General features: G+C 40.8%; 1 pseudogene; it reads right to left on the bottom strand.

Annotated features, from left to right (window-relative positions):
* Positions 1–940: 940 nt before the first annotated feature.
* LOC137935265 (uncharacterized mitochondrial protein AtMg00810-like) lies at positions 941–15,431 on the bottom strand (annotated as a pseudogene).
* Positions 15,432–15,973: the final 542 nt, after the last annotated feature.

Raw genomic sequence — 15,973 nt, 5'->3', positions numbered from 1 at the left:
GAACTCCTTTTACAACTTGAACAGATTCCATAATAACTTCATCAAGAGGGATCCTAAACTCCTTTCTCTGATACCAAGTGGAATTTAGGATCTTGTGAAAGGAACTTTAGATCAACGAGGAAGAAGAAGAAGAAGAGAGAAGGAGAGGAGAAGAAGAAAGACGTGGAAGGAGAGAGTTTGGATTAAGGGAAAAGAGGTTTGCGTCAAAGTGAAAATGAGGGTTGGACAAATTTGTGGAAAGAGAGGAGAGTGCTTCAATGCTCTACCTCTTAGCCAATGCCTTTATTTATAGTCTTTACAATGCCCTTAGGGCTACAACTTGCTGAAATAAACAACATAAAAAGAACACATATTTACACCTCTATGCCATCTTTAAGTGAAGTATCATAATTCCCACATGTGCAACTCCTTTGACGTGTGAGTTTCTTGCCTTGAGCTTGTGGGCTCAAGCCCATCTTCCAACATCTATTCAAACCAATCTACTAGAAGACTAATGGGAGTTGAACTAGAACTCTTTCTTCATTCACGTGAATATAAGGGAAGAGGACAACTCGTGGCCTTATCCTTGTGGGTCCCTCATGATCTTCCAGCTCATCTTGATAAGGTTTCCAGCTCGTTAGATATTTGTGGGTATCACTTGATCTTCAAGTCTTCTAACTCATTTCAGCTTGTGCTTCTTAATTCCTTAACTCGTGCTTGCTGGGTGAGGACTCTTCTTGGTGTCACCGTCCTCATGGTGTGTCCCCCCAACTCGAGCACCATGGTGGGTACCACATTTTAATACTCCCCTTCAATTTGGTGGTGAGAAGACATCATAAATGCCCAGCTTGCTGCATATGGTAGACATAATCTTGTGAGTGACCGGCTTGGTGAGAATATATGCAACTTGACTTTGTGATGATATATGCTTCAAAGATAAGAAACCTGCTTGGAACTTTTCTCGTATAAAATGGCAGTCCACTTCAATATGCTTTGTTCTTTCATGGAACACTGGATTCGATGTAATGTGTATTTCTACTTGATTGTCACAGTATAGATCTGCCAAAGCTTCTTTGTAGAATCCCAATTCAGTGAGAAAAGATCTTATCCATATGAGTTCACTAACAGTGTGTGCCATGGCTCTATATTCTGCTTCTACACTAGACCGTGCTACTACATTTTTTTTCTTGTTTTCCATGTAACCAAATTCCCTCCAACCATCATACAAAATCCCGAAGTAGATTTTCTGTCATCCGGGGATCCGGCCCAGTCTGCATCTGAGAATCCTTCAATGTTGAAGTATCATGGTTTTTATAGAGAAGTCCTCTTCCTGGAGCTTATTTCAAATATCGTAGTATCCTTTCAAGTGCTTGCCAATGACTAAGTTGTGGCTTGTGCATGTATTGACTTACCACACTTACTGCATATGAAATATCTGGCCTTGTTACACACAGGTAAATAAGTCATCCCACAAGTCTTTGATATTTCCCAATATCTACATCTTCTCCAGTGCCTCCACATAATTTTGTATTTGAATCCATAGGAGTGTCTACTAGTTTCATCCCATCATTTTTGTCTCCTCTAGTAGATCAAGGGCATACTTCCTTTGGGATAGCACAATCCCTTGTCTAGATTGTAATACTTCAATACCCAAAAAATATTTAAGTAGTTCAAGATCCTTCGTCTTGAATTCAACGCATATTTTCTCCTTTGTTTTCTAGATGCCCTCGGAATCACTCCCAGTTAAAATAATATCATCAACATATACAACCAGAATCACCTTACCTATTGGTGTATTTTTAATAAATATTGAGATCTCTAGAGCATCAGTAAAAACCAGCCCGTATGATGGCTTGACTAAATTTCTCAAACCATGACCGAGGGGATTGCTTTAGACCATATAAAGATTTTTTTAGGCGGCATACTGACTCCCCCTCAACCACATACCCAGGTGGTTGTTGCACGTAAATTTCTTCTTTAATATCACCATTAAGAAATGCATTTTTCACATCAAGTTGATATATTGGCCACGATGAAATGGCTGCCAGAGATAATAATATACGTGCCGAGTTTATTTTTTCCACTGAGAGAAGGTTTCTTCATAATCAATTCCATAACACTGAGTATAACCTTTGGCAACCAGTCGAGCCTTCAGTTGTGCAATTGACCCATTTGGATTATGTTTGACAGTATAAACCCACTTGCAACCAACGGGTTTTTTATCTGTTGGAAGAGGAACCAGTGACCATGTATGATTGTCATTAAGGGCCTTCATTTCTTCATCCATTGCTGCCTTCCACCCTGGATGTTGTAGAGCCTCCTGATAGGACTGTAGAACAGATATGGAAGAAATGGAAGAAATAGAAGAAAGAAACTGACAACATCAAGGAGAGAGGCAATGATGAGACACAAAATTTGAAATGGGATGAGAAGTAGAATGTCTAGTGCATGATCTAGGTTCTTTCCTTATAGAAATAGGACGAGTATCATATTGAGGGCCAAAAATAACTGGTGATGAAGGACTTACCTCTGTTGAATCTGTTAACTCGGTAGGTGTGGTGTCGGCCACTTGCTCTGGGGGTGGAATAATTTCTATATCACGAGGCACAACCGGTCAAGGGGAACCTGCTACTGAGGATAGACCAAAAGGACCACTATCAGAATAAAAAGAGGAGTCTTCAAAAAATGTTACATCCCTGGACACAAATAAACGTTGAAGAGTAGGACTATAACAAACATAATCCTTTTGTGTGCGAGAGTATCCCAAAAAGATACACTTGATAGATTTAGGATCAAGTTTGTTGTGTCTAGGAAATGAATTATGAACAAAAAATTGACATCCGAAGACTTTCAAAGTTAGTGAAAATGGATCATCATTTGGTAATAATCTAGAGTAAGGAGATTTATTACCAAGAATGGTAGATGGTAGACTATTTATAAGAAAGTAAGTCGTAAGGACTGCATGAGGCCAATAAAAGTATGGAAATTTCATGGCATAATAAACTTCGAGCTACCTCAAGAATATGACGATTCTTCCATTTGGGTCCACCATTTTTTTGGGGAGTGTAGGCGCATGATGTTTGATGGATAATGCCATTTTCTAGACAAAAAGAATCAAGGTCTTTGGAAACATATTCTTTGGCATTATCAGACCGAAGAATTTTTATTTTCTGATCAAATTGTGTGAGTACCATAGCATGAAATAACTTAAAAATAAATGGTATCTTAGAACGCTCCTTAAATATAAACAACCAAGTTGTGTGAGTGAAATCGTCAATAAATGTAATAAAGTATTTTGATTGATAAATGTTGGAGACATTCAAGGGCCTCCAAACATCAATATGAATTAAATAAAATGGAGTAACATTTTTTACTTCTGGACGAGGAGAGTATGTACTCCTTTGATGTTTACTCAATTGACAAACCTCACAATGAAATCCTGACCTTACTTCAAGAGAAGGAAACATATAACAAAGAGATTGTGCAGATGGTTGTCCCAACCGATTGTGCCATAACCGTGTCTCATTTTCAGTAGTGGAAACCATATTCACTTTTGGCATGTCCAAGTAGTAAAGCCCCCCTTGTTCATGGCCTCTTCCAATCACCTGCTTCGTTATAAGATCCTGAAAGACACATGACATGGGTGAGAAGGTAACAGAGCAATTAAAATATTTTGTCAGCTGACTAACAGATAATAGATTCAAAGGGAAAGTAGCAACGAAAAGAATATCAGTGAGCGAAAGTGATGGTGTGACAGAAGTGGAACCTTTCCCTTGGACTTTGGTTTGAGAACCATCAGCTATGGTAACAAACTTGTGTAAAAGACTGGGAGATAGAGAATGTAATAAATTTTTGTTACTTGTAAGATGCCCGAAGGCTCCTGAGTCAATTATCTAGGATGAAGATGAGGCAGATGGCATACTTGATGCGTTAGTGGCAGCAGTAGTTACGGAGGAACTAGTAGAAGAACTCAGCATTGTCTTCATGTTTTGAAGTAGCTCATACTCTTCATCAGTAAAAAATTTATGTGTTGCTGATTTTGTGGGTTGTTCTTCTTATGGATCACTTATAAAGGCTTGATTAGACCTTGTCAATTCTAACTGTCCATTGGCTTGATAGTATAATTCTTTATAATGGCCATATTGTCTATAGTAAGTGCATGCCTTGAAATCCTTGTAATAGAATTGATCTATAGTGTGGCCAAATTTTTTAGAATGATTACATTCTTTCCCATCTGCTCTACCAATACCAGTCCTTCCACCTCTTCCTCTGCCTCCTCTATAACCTCTACCTCGGCCTCGGTTGAGATCAGATGATGATCCTTTATGATCGGAATACATTGCAGATGATACTTCAGTAGTGGAGGAAGATGTGTGTGGAATACGAAGTAGTGTTGCACATACAGCATCAAACTTGGGACAGCAAAAGCACTCAAAAGTTGACTCTTGGCAATCTCAAGATGGGGTTTAACATTTGCAAGACAAAAAGCAGTAATTAAGGCTTCCTTCTGTTTGTCTTGGATAGAAATATTTGTGGTTGAAAGCTGAGCTAATTTCCACTCTTGAAGAAAGCATCTAAAGCAGGCCAAGTACTCATGGATATTTTCTCCTTGTTTAGTATTCAACATTCTTTGAAGAATGTCATATGATCTATGTAGAGTATCCGGTCAAGAGTACAATTTAGTACATGTCTCCCAAATTTATTTAGCAATGTCAAGATGAATGACATTGTTGGAGACATGTTCTTCCATGCTATTGATTAGCCATCTAATCACCAAAGTATCATTTTTTAACCATTTGTTATAAAAAAATATCATCTTCATCAATAGGTGGTCCTCAGGTAGTGAGGTGACCAAGTATGTCTTTTGTTATAAGGAACCTCTGAACTGATGTAGACCAACTCATAAAATTTGACACCCCACGTAAGGGTATGGTGGTAATTCTCAGTATATCACTTTTGATATTCATATTCTCTTCAGCCATGACAGGCCCTTCTTAAAAAAAATTCTACTAATAACACCAAGTAGTACTCTTCAAACAACTCGATGTATGGGGAATTTTAGCATTGATGCTAAATTATCATTCTGATTTTTTTCTCTAATACCATTCATAAGAGACTCAATATCAATCTTCTATATCAGGGGACTCTTGTTTCCATAGAAAAAAAATTCCAACAATCTGAACAAGGACTGGTCTCGGTTAACAGAATTTCTAAACCGACAAAATTGTTTTGATAGCTTCTTCTAGATAGAGAGGCATGCATATCCATAATATAATAAGATGAAATCATTCACATATTCACCCTTAAATCACCTTCTAAAATTCGAAAACCAGTAACATGAAGAAAAAAAATTTGAACACTTATCTCATGGCTTGTGTTCTTCCTTCACAAAAGAGCCTTCTTTGAGTGGTGTTGATCATCACTTCCTTAGAGCATCCCTTTGACGAGGGATCCTAAATTTAATGCTATGAAATCATATTGAATTTAGAATGTCTTTTCCATAATTCTGAGCAAGAGAAAGAAGAAAGAAAAAAGAAGAAAAGGGAAGAAGAGCTCTCAGGTAGAGAGAAGAAAAAATACAAGAGAAAAGAGAGGTGGAGCCAAGCAAAGAGAGAGAGAGAGAGAGATTAACTCAAGAAGGAAATGTGTAAGTTCATTAATTCTGAATTAAAACACCTCTATTCATAGTAGATGAAGAGGTAGAGTCCTTATACAATTAGCCTTTCAATCCTAACTACATTCCAACTCTAACTCTCTAAGATAATTTTATTCAAACCAATCTACTAGAAGACTAATATGAGTTGAACTAGAACTCTTTCTTCATTCACGTGAATATAAGGGAGGATGCCAGCTCGTGGCCTTATCCTTATGGGTCCCTCATGATCTTCCAGCTCATCTTGATAAGGTTGCCAACTCGTGAGATATTTGTGGATTCCACTTGATCTTCAAGTCTTCTAACTCATTTCAGCTTGTGCTTCTTAATTCCTTAATTCGTGCTTGATTGGGTGAGGACTCTTCTTGGTGTCCAACGTCCTCATGATGGGTCCCACATTGTAACATCGGGAGATCACTGAAGATATTATTGCTATTATTCTTTGCGAAATTTATACTGATATTGATCTGGCTTACTACCATTATACTGATCTGGCTTAATCTCTGGTCCACTCAATCCAGAAAAATATTTTTGAGTCACTCTGTTAGATCCCTGCTCTGCTTAGTAGAGTTGTTCATTCCGAACCAACTAAGTTATTGCTGCTCTTTGACGGTCTGTGCTAGCATCGTCTTCAATCTTGCCAAAAATACTCTACGATAGCAGTCTTGCTCTAGAAAATTCTCTGATTCCTCTCTGTCTGTTGGCTCACAGTAATCAGCTAGCTTCTTCTTTGTCTGCCTTCTCCTTCATTGACAGCACTATGTTGGCATTGTCAAGCTTCCCAAGCGCCAGCTATGCTCTCTGTTTGTTGTTGTATGCAAAGAAGATGATACTGTAGCCAGATTTAATAGCAGATTTCTGAAACTCCTCTGGTTTCCATATCTGTTTTGCTGCTGCTACTAGCATTTTTTTTTCTACTTCCGAAGATATCAGAATTGGCAGTCTCTGGCTTGGAAGGTTTCTATATGATTTTCTATATGATATTTCTGGAAGGTTTCTTCTGGAGTGAAGTTTTTTTGAAAAGTCCTATCTATTCAAAATCTTGTTGTTCTGAAAGTTGCCTTCTGAGCTCTGTTTCCACCAAGAGTCCTTTGGCATCGGAGAGGAAGAAGGTACTATTGCTTTATTTAGATTTTCTAAGTTAGGAAAATTTCATTGTGTCGGTTTAGCGCATGTTCCAACCCAACCCAGACCGGTTCGGGTCAACCCAACAACCCAGCAACCCTAGGCTGCCCTTCTAGACCAACTTGGACCTATTTTTTGCTTCGGTATACATGTCTAGACCAAAGCTTATACATATTTGTGTCGTGACTTGGATATATTGGTCTACAAATTGACTCGGCTCGACTTGGTAAATTTTTCTTTGGCTGGATTATTATTTTGAAGAATTGACAAATTATTCATTGGTCAGCATATTATTTAATACAGATATGTGCATTAGATTATTTCATGGGTCAATTTTACAAGGATTATTTTGGTTTGTGTTATATGGGCCAAGCCCATTTTAGCTATTGTTATTGTGTCTCTTTAGATGAGACATTATTATTGAAGAAGAGGTGGCCTCGTACCATTATTTATTTGTCCCCGTCAAAAATATTTGCGGTTGGGATTCCATGACAGAAGAACTTAATACCCTGTCAAAAATATCAAAAATATTTGCGATTGGGATTCCATGATGGAGGAACTTAATACCCGTCAAAAATATTTGTGGTTGGGATTTCATGACAGAGGAACTTAATACTCCCGTAAAAAATATCAAATGCCAATGGTTGGGATTCCATGATGGAGGAACTTAATACCCCGTCAAAAATATCAAATGTCAAAGGTTGGGACACCATGATGGAGGAACTTATTATTATATTTATATTACTTCTCCCCCCCATTAATGTCATATATTACTCTACTACTTGAGAGTCGTTGTCCTGTGGAGGAACACGGTGGTGGAGGTGGACACTTCAAAGCAATGCTGATAGACACACTAGCTACAGATGACATAGTGTGCCTTAGATCCAGCATGAGTTAAGACTGGAGTATGGAGCAATGTCTTAGCAGCTAGGAGTGATTTACTGTTATGGACTCTATAGTATCACGAGTTACCAACAGACGTAGGAATTAATGAATGTGTTTTTCAATTTCCATGTAATTGTTTCTTGGTTTGGTTTGTCTTTGGTTTGGGTTGGTTTAGCATTTATTGGTTTGAACCATGGACCCAAGAGGTCTTTAGGGTTTTGGACGTCCTCCACCCTATTTAAGGGGACGGCTAGGGTAATGAAGATTATGAATTGAGTTCACTTTAGTTAACGTAATTTAGATAAACAGGTCAAGAGCTCCTTCAAGCTCTCTTCCATTTTTTCCCCAATTCTCCTTTCCGAAAATCAATTCCCTTCAACCCCTCATTCCATCTCAACGTCAAGCAAGGTAATGGAAGGAAGAGAAGAGAGGAGGGTAACAAGATCCATGGCTCGTGAGGATCCTAACAACGTGGTATCAGACAGGTCCACCCTCGGTGATTCCTCTTCTCCAGAGGACATACGTCAAGTCCTTTCAGAACTTCAACAACGATCCACTCTTCAAGGTACTAAAATTTCTCACATCAATACTACCTTACAAAGTCTGGAATCATTTCTACAATCCATCCTCCGACAACTTGCTGCACTTCAAGCACCAACGCCACCACCAGCAACCAATTTTCAACCACAACCAGTTCCCCACCAACAATTCACGCCACCACCAAATCCACCCCTACTCCAACCAATGGGTTCAATGATCACTCACGCACAAGCACCATCAACGGTTCCCAGGTACTTTAAACTTAACTTTCCTACATATGATGGCTCTAAAGATCCTTTATTGTGGTTCACGAAATGTGAACAATTCTTTTATCATCAACAAACGGTGGAAATGGACAAGGTTACTTTGGCCGCCTACCACATGCTCAATGAAGAGCTCATGTGCTTCCATCACTACCGAAATGTCCATTCCATTCAGGATTGGCTGCACTTTAAACATGCTTGCTAGTTGAGGTTCGGACCTCTAGCTAGCAGCAACCCAGTGGGAGAATTGATCAACTACAAACAGACCAGCACCTTAGAAGTTTACCAAAAAACGTTCCAAGAAAGGTTGGCCAGAGCTAGTGAATTTGTTCCTCCTCACCTACATGTTCAGATTTTTAATGCTGGATTGACAGAGGCAGTCAGATTGGAAGTGGAATTACTGGGTCCGACAAATTTGGACTCAGCAATGAATTATGCCAGGGCTGTGGAGCACAAACAGAGAGTTCTAAAAGAATCTTTACAAAGAAAACCATTTTGGCAAAACAGAATACAGGGTACTGCATCTGGTCCACGTTTTGGGTCCTCTGCCCCTAACCGAGCAGATCAGGCTACTAGTGTGCCTCCACACTCTATGCCACGTAAATTTTTGACTAAACAGGAAATGGACGCTCGAAAGGCAAAGGGCCTATGTTTTAATTGTGACGAACAATTCCTGCCTGGACATACCTGTAAACGTTTATTTAGTATTGAATTGTTGGAAGAAGATTCAGAAGAGCTTCATGAAAATGAAATTGTTGAAGAGGTACAACAGGAAGCAGAGCTCTCCCTCCATGCCATGCATGGCCTGCGTAGTTCTAATACCATGCAAGTAAAGGCTAGGTTACATCATCTCATGCTACTTGCTTTAGTTGATTCGGGCAGCACACATAATTTTATCAGTGAACCAGCCGCGCAACAATTGGGATTGGAAATTCAACAACAAAGGGGACTCTCAGTTTCAGTGGCCAATGGGGCCAAAATTGCTAGCGTGGGGTTATGTGCTAACACCCCTTTCACCATTGAGGGGCATTCCTTTCAGGCAGATTTACTAGTCATTCAATTGGCTGGATTTGATTTGGTGCTCGGGGTCAAATGGCTCCAGTTATTAGGACCGATATTATGGGACTTTCAGGCTCGGACTATGACATTTTCAGCACCACAGGGCCAGATTACATTACAAGGCATTGTGGCACAGGTCCCTAACGCACTTCACACTTTGCATATTCAACACACAGGTGATGATCAGTTAGCTCCTTTACTTACAGCATTTTCGGATTTATTTAATGACCCTACAGGTCTACCACCAGTGCGTCATTGCGATCACCGCATTCGTTTAAAGTTGGGAACTGATCCAGTAGTGGTGCAGCCTTATCGTTACCCGCATATCCAGAAAGATGAAATAGAACGACAGTGCGTGCATATGCTAGCTCAGGGTGTGATCCAGCCCAGTCGATCTCCTTTCTCCTCACCAGTGTTACTTGTACGTAAAAAAGATAAATCTTGGAGATTTTGTGTCGACTATCGGCAACTCAACTTGCACAGAGTTAAGGACAAGTTACCCATTCCAGTCGTGGACGAGTTGCTGGATGAGTTACATGGTGCTACATTTTTTACCAAATTAGATTTGAAATCGGGCTATCATCAAATACGAGTTCACCAGGCGGATGTGGAGAAGACTGCCTTCCACACACATCACGATCATTTCGAGTTCCTCGTCATGCCCTTCGGTCTCTCCAATGCACCATCCACCTTTCAGGCCCTCATGAATGAGGTCTTTTCATCACTTCTGCGCCACTATGTGTTAGTCTTTTTTTATGACATTCTGGTCTACAGCAAAAATTGGGAAGAACATCTCCACCACCTCCACCAGGTATTTACCATTCTACGCTCTCATCATTTGGTTTTGAATAAATCGAAATGTTTTATGGGTACATCTGAGGTGGCATATTTGGGCCACGTCATATCAGTTGTGGGCGTGAAAGTTGACCAGAGCAAGATACATGCAGTTACAGATTGGCCGGTTCCCACCTCCACTATAGCATTAAAGGGATTTTTGGGCTTAGCGGGATATTATAGAAAATTTATCCAATCTTATGGCCAGATAGCAGCACCACTCAACAACCTGCTAAAAAAAAATGCCTTCTAGGTCTTCTTCAGCAGAACAGGCCTTTAACTTGTTAAAGGAGGCCTTAGCCTCAGCGCCAGTCCTACAATTACCAGATTTTGAGGCAGAATTTGTGGTGGAATGTGATGCCTCCGGGGGAGGTATAGGGGCAGTGTTACAACAATTGGGACACCCCATTGCTTATTTCAGCCGTCAGTTGGGACAACACCACCATAAGTTAGCTGCATATGAGAGGGAATTGATTGGGTTAGCCAAGGCTGTCCAACATTGGCGACCTTATCTTTGGGGAAGACCGTTTCTCATTCGTACAGATCATTGCAGCCTCAAGTATCTTCTTGAACAGCGCCTCACCACATCCCCACAGCAGCATTGGTTAACTAAACTCATGGGCTTCGATTTTACGGTTCATTTTAAGCCAGGTAATTCGAATTTGGGGGTTGATGCCTTATCACGTCGGGATATTTCCGCCACTCAAATTTATGCTATCAGTCACCCACGTGCACTGCTATTAGATTCTATTCGTGAGGAAGTAAATAATATCCAGATCTCATGTCATTATATCAGGATATTCAATAGGGGATAGCTGCTCCTCATTGGACAATTCAGGATCGTCTCATTCTCTACAAAAACAGGATCTTTTTGCATAATACATCCCCACTTCTTCACACCATCCTGTCCTCTATCCATGATAGCACACATGATGGTCGACAGAAAACATATTTCCGAATCAGTCGGGACTTTTACTCGAAGGGCATGAAGAGCACAATTGCTGATTATGTAGCTGCCTGTCAGATTTGTCAAAGAAACAAGGCCGAATCTTTAAGTCCAGCCGGCCTACTGCAACCTCTGCAACTACCATCTCAAATATGGTCTGATATTTCCATGGACTTCATTGCTGGTCTTCCCATTTCATCAGGTAAATCGGTGATATTCGTCGTCGTTGATCGGTTTTCAAAATACGGGCACTTCCTTGCTTTGGCGCATCCATATACTGCTGCTCAGGTCGCTCAATTATTTATGGACAACATTGTCCGATTACATGGAATTCCCTCATCCATTATCAGTGACAGGGATGCCATTTTTACCAGTCTCTTTTGGAAGGAATTATTCAAATTACAGGGCACCCAATTGGCATTTTCGTCTGCCTATCATCCACAAACGAACGGCCAAACAGAGGTTTCCACCGCACGATTGAAATGTATCTTTGTTGTTTTGTGGGAGACGCACCTAGAAGATGGGTGAAATGGCTTTCATGGGCAGAATTTTGTTATAACACATCTTACCACACAGCACTGGGTACTACTCCTTTCAGGGTAGTTTATGGTAGAGATCCACCTCGTTTGTTACCATATGAACCGGGGGCATCCAAAGTCGTCACTTTGGACCAAGCATTAGCTGAACGAGATGCTATGCTCACTGAGGTACGTACACATCTGCAGGCGGCCCAACACTCTATGAAACGCTTTTATGATAAGAAGCACCGGGAGGCATCTTATTGCCCTGGAGATTATGTGTGGTTAAAGCTTCAACACTACCGCCAGCTGTCCCTGACTGCAGCCAAGCGCCATAAGTTGTCACCAAAATATTATGGTCCATTTCCGATATTGGACCAAATTGGGCCCGTGGCATACCGCTTGCAGCTACCACCGGAAGCAAAGATCCACAATGTATTTCACGTCTCCCAATTGAAGCCCTTCCAGGGTGACTCGCCCCTACTGCACACTCCACTGCCGCCACTACATGAGGGCAGAGTCCTTTCTCTTCCAGCTCAGGTAATACAAGCACGCCACATTCAAGGGGATTGGGAAATTCTAGTCCACTGGGCGGATGCCGATCCCAGTGACACCACATGGGAGCCGTTATCAGCATTTCGACTTTTATATCCTTCCTTCAAGCTTGAGGACAAGCTCTTTCTCCAGGAGGGGGGTGATGTTATGGACTCTATAGCATCACGAGTTACCAACAGGCATAGGAATTAATGAATGTGTTTTTCAATTTCCATGTAATTGTTTCTTGGTTTGGTTTTGTCTTTGGTTTGGGTTGGTTTAGCATTTATTGGTTTGAACCATTGACCCAAGAGGTCTTTAGGGTTTTGGACGTCCTCCACCCTATTTAAGGGGACGGCTAGGGTAATGAAGATTATGAATTGAGTTCACTTTAGTTAACGTAATTTAGATAAACAGGTCAAGAGCTCCTTCAAGCTCTCTTCTGTTTTTCCCCCAATTCTCCTTTCCGAAAATCAATTCCCTTCAACCCCTCATTCCATCTCAACATTAAGCAAGGTAATGGAAGGAAGAGAAGAGAGGAGGGTGACAAGATCCATGGCTCGTGAGGATCCTAACATTTACTCTCACTAATATTATGCCAATTGAGCCTCATGAACAAGAACACCAAAGTGAGGAGGAGTGTTGGAATATGTGCCATTTTATACCAAAAAAAATTATACATCATTTGCAACAAGTTGGGAGTTCATGTTGTTCTTTCACCCCAACTTGAGGGGGGGTGTTAGAAGATATGGCCTAAGCCCACATGACCAAAGAAGGCCCACATATCCAAGTGTGTTAAAAGATGAGCCCAAACCCATAAGACCAAGGAAGACCCATGCATCCAAGAGATATAGAAGACGGGCTCAAAGTCCACAGATAAAGGAGAAGGCCCATAGGCCAACATACAATGATGGCAGGTGGTAAATAAAGGGTCATCTCATAGAGATGGCATTGCTGTAATTAAGCTAAAGTTCCAACGTTAAAACCCTAAACCCTAAGTTTAGGGGTATTATTGTAATACAGTAGTTTCATTAATCTATAAATAGAGCTTCAGGGGGAGGGTTAGAAAATCAAGTCCATAACCTCTTCTTCCTCTGGTTTTCTCCCAATGGGTCTCTCTCCCTTTTTCTCCATGAGCTAAATTGATGGAATCCTGAAATCAACACAAGCTTTCATCTGAGTTAATCTGTTGATCGGATAGAACCTATCAAGATTGTAGTAAGTTTATCTAAAGGGAGGGACTTCTGCTCAAGCTTATGCAAGAAGGCCCACAAGGAACCTCCTGCAAGATACTCTGTGATAATACAGAAAACAGGTGGTTTCTTGCAAGTTGCAACCAACTTTATCAATGGAGATGAGACGGCTGGGTGACTTCTCTAGTGAATTGCTTCTCCAACTGAGCAGCCATGTCCCCATCATCCAAATCCTTTGTCATCTTTTAAAGAGCCGAAGACAGCAAGAAGCACCATAATTTAGTCCAGAGACCTCCTACATCCTTTTTTTTCCATTCAAACTCCCCCACCCAAGGACCGGGCCGGTTTTTAGTTAATTTAGTTCTTCACCTACTGAGGCAATCCGGCGTGGAGAACACGGAGGATGTCACAGTTCTCTCCCGAGCGTGTGATTCGCTCACGGAGTATCAAAGGTGCAAGAGAAGCGGTTCGATAGCAGTAATGTAATCCATGCAGCATCCGATGTTGGCTAAATAGCGAGAGCTTCCGAAATCGGGTCCGTGACAAGAAACACAACGTAGGGAGAAATAATATAATTTTTTTGGAAAAGAGAGAAAAAAGATAGATATGAAACTAAACGGCTAGAAATAATAGATCAGAAAATGATCACATTATCTCTGTGGGTTGACCGAGTCAACTCATAGAACTTGCTCTGATACCATGTTGAATTTATGGAAAAGAGAAAACTTTCAATAACTTCTTCTTTTTTTTATCTGAGTACATAAACCCCTATTTATGATAAAGAAAAGTAGTAAAGTCCAATTACAATTAAAGTACCCTTGTCCCAATTACTCCCAAACCCTAACACTTAAATATGAGTCCTTGCATAAGTAAATAACTCAATATAAATAGAAGACTAATATAACTAAAAACATCTTTAAAACTCCTGTGAACCTCACTTTCTCTTCTGGAAGACATCTCGTGCTCAACAGACAAGAAAAAATAAGGACATGCTCAACAAACAAGAAAAACCTGAACACGAGACATCTCAGGAGGTTGAGGATTGCCACTTTGGAGAGGAACAAGGGGAAAGAGAGGAAGGTGTGAAACGGACACTGAGAGAAAACCGTCTTCTTCCTCTAGAGCTTTGTCAAAAACCCTACCTGTCTATGATCGTAATGGGTTGGGCTGATCATCCGTTACCTTAATGGGTAAAATCCATGTCCGACCTGTTAGGAAACACTTATCCATTAAGACACTTTTTTAAGCGGGCCTGTTACAAGAAGGGAATTGCAGAAAGCTATTTTTCAGTTAGCATTCTCTATGGCACCAGTCTCATATGGGTTTTCACTTATTTCTATATGTTGTCTCGGCCCATAAAAAAAGTGGACAGGCTGGACTCTCTTCTTGTTTGTCTCAGCGCTGGTTCCTTTGAAACAAGGATTATTCATATGAAATGTCTGCTTCAGCATATCTTCTGTGAGATTGGAGAAGGAGCGCACTGATGCGTGACACAAAAGCCTCTGCTGTCTCGACGCGAAGATCAGTATAGGGAAATCATTTTTGACAGATTAAAAAGTTAAATATGAGTCTCAGTAACCTCTACTCATGGCCTATAATGCTTCTTAGTAAAGTTCACATCCACCAATGGTTGGTATTCCCCATTGCATCAGTCTCCGTCGAAACTACATAAACGGAATCGAAATGGCGCTTCAACTCATCATTATGTGGCCAGACGGGTCTGCTCTGAAGCCATTGTGGGTCCATCTCTATCCTTCCCAAAAAGGGAGGGATCAGTCCATAGCCTTCCGGCATGCGAAACAGCCAGAGGGAAAATCCCCAGCAAGTGACGTACCCTTTGAAAGCCACTGAAAATCTGTTGCTCCGAATCGAAATTAAGTGAAGCAAACAACCGCCCCCCATTAATCGCTACATAAAGAGCCTTCCTTGATCTTCTCCCTCACACTCTCTCTTTGGATTTCATCAAACACATTCTCAGCCAAGACTGAGATAGCACAGTTTTCCGAATTTTGTTTTTGAACTGGATCTGATCCAGAAGCCTTGATTTCTTGCAGGAAGGTTTTCCTGGTTTTTCGCCCGCCTTCTGCTTGTCTTGTGCACGAGCACCGTCGGAATTTCGATCACTGACGTCATAACTCTTTCAGAAACTAAACCGCAATTCCACAAGGAGTTCACATTGCAGAGAGGCTCATCACACAGCCTCCATCTCACTCTCTCACCTCAATCCACTTCCAATTATTCTTTCCTTCACCAAAACATCAACTGGTCAGTATGGTAAATTTAAGATTTTCCTTAAATGATGCGCGGCTAAAACAAACAAGACCAATCTCTCTGCAATTCGCAATAAGTGATCAAAATACACAAGTAATCTGATGAGAATAGTGATCAACAACGTCATGTTTGGAGTCTGAACAGCACTACTTCCCTGAGCCGTACTGGTCAGA

Source organism: Aristolochia californica, unplaced genomic scaffold, assembly GCF_029961685.1.
Source record: "Aristolochia californica isolate CCGP_79_NKW_82.1479 unplaced genomic scaffold, dmAriCali1.0.hap1 SCAF_6, whole genome shotgun sequence".
NCBI classification, from domain to species: Eukaryota; Viridiplantae; Streptophyta; class Magnoliopsida; order Piperales; family Aristolochiaceae; genus Aristolochia; species Aristolochia californica.
Note: the sequence above shows the minus strand (reverse complement) of the source record. Positions and strands in the feature narration are given on the sequence as shown.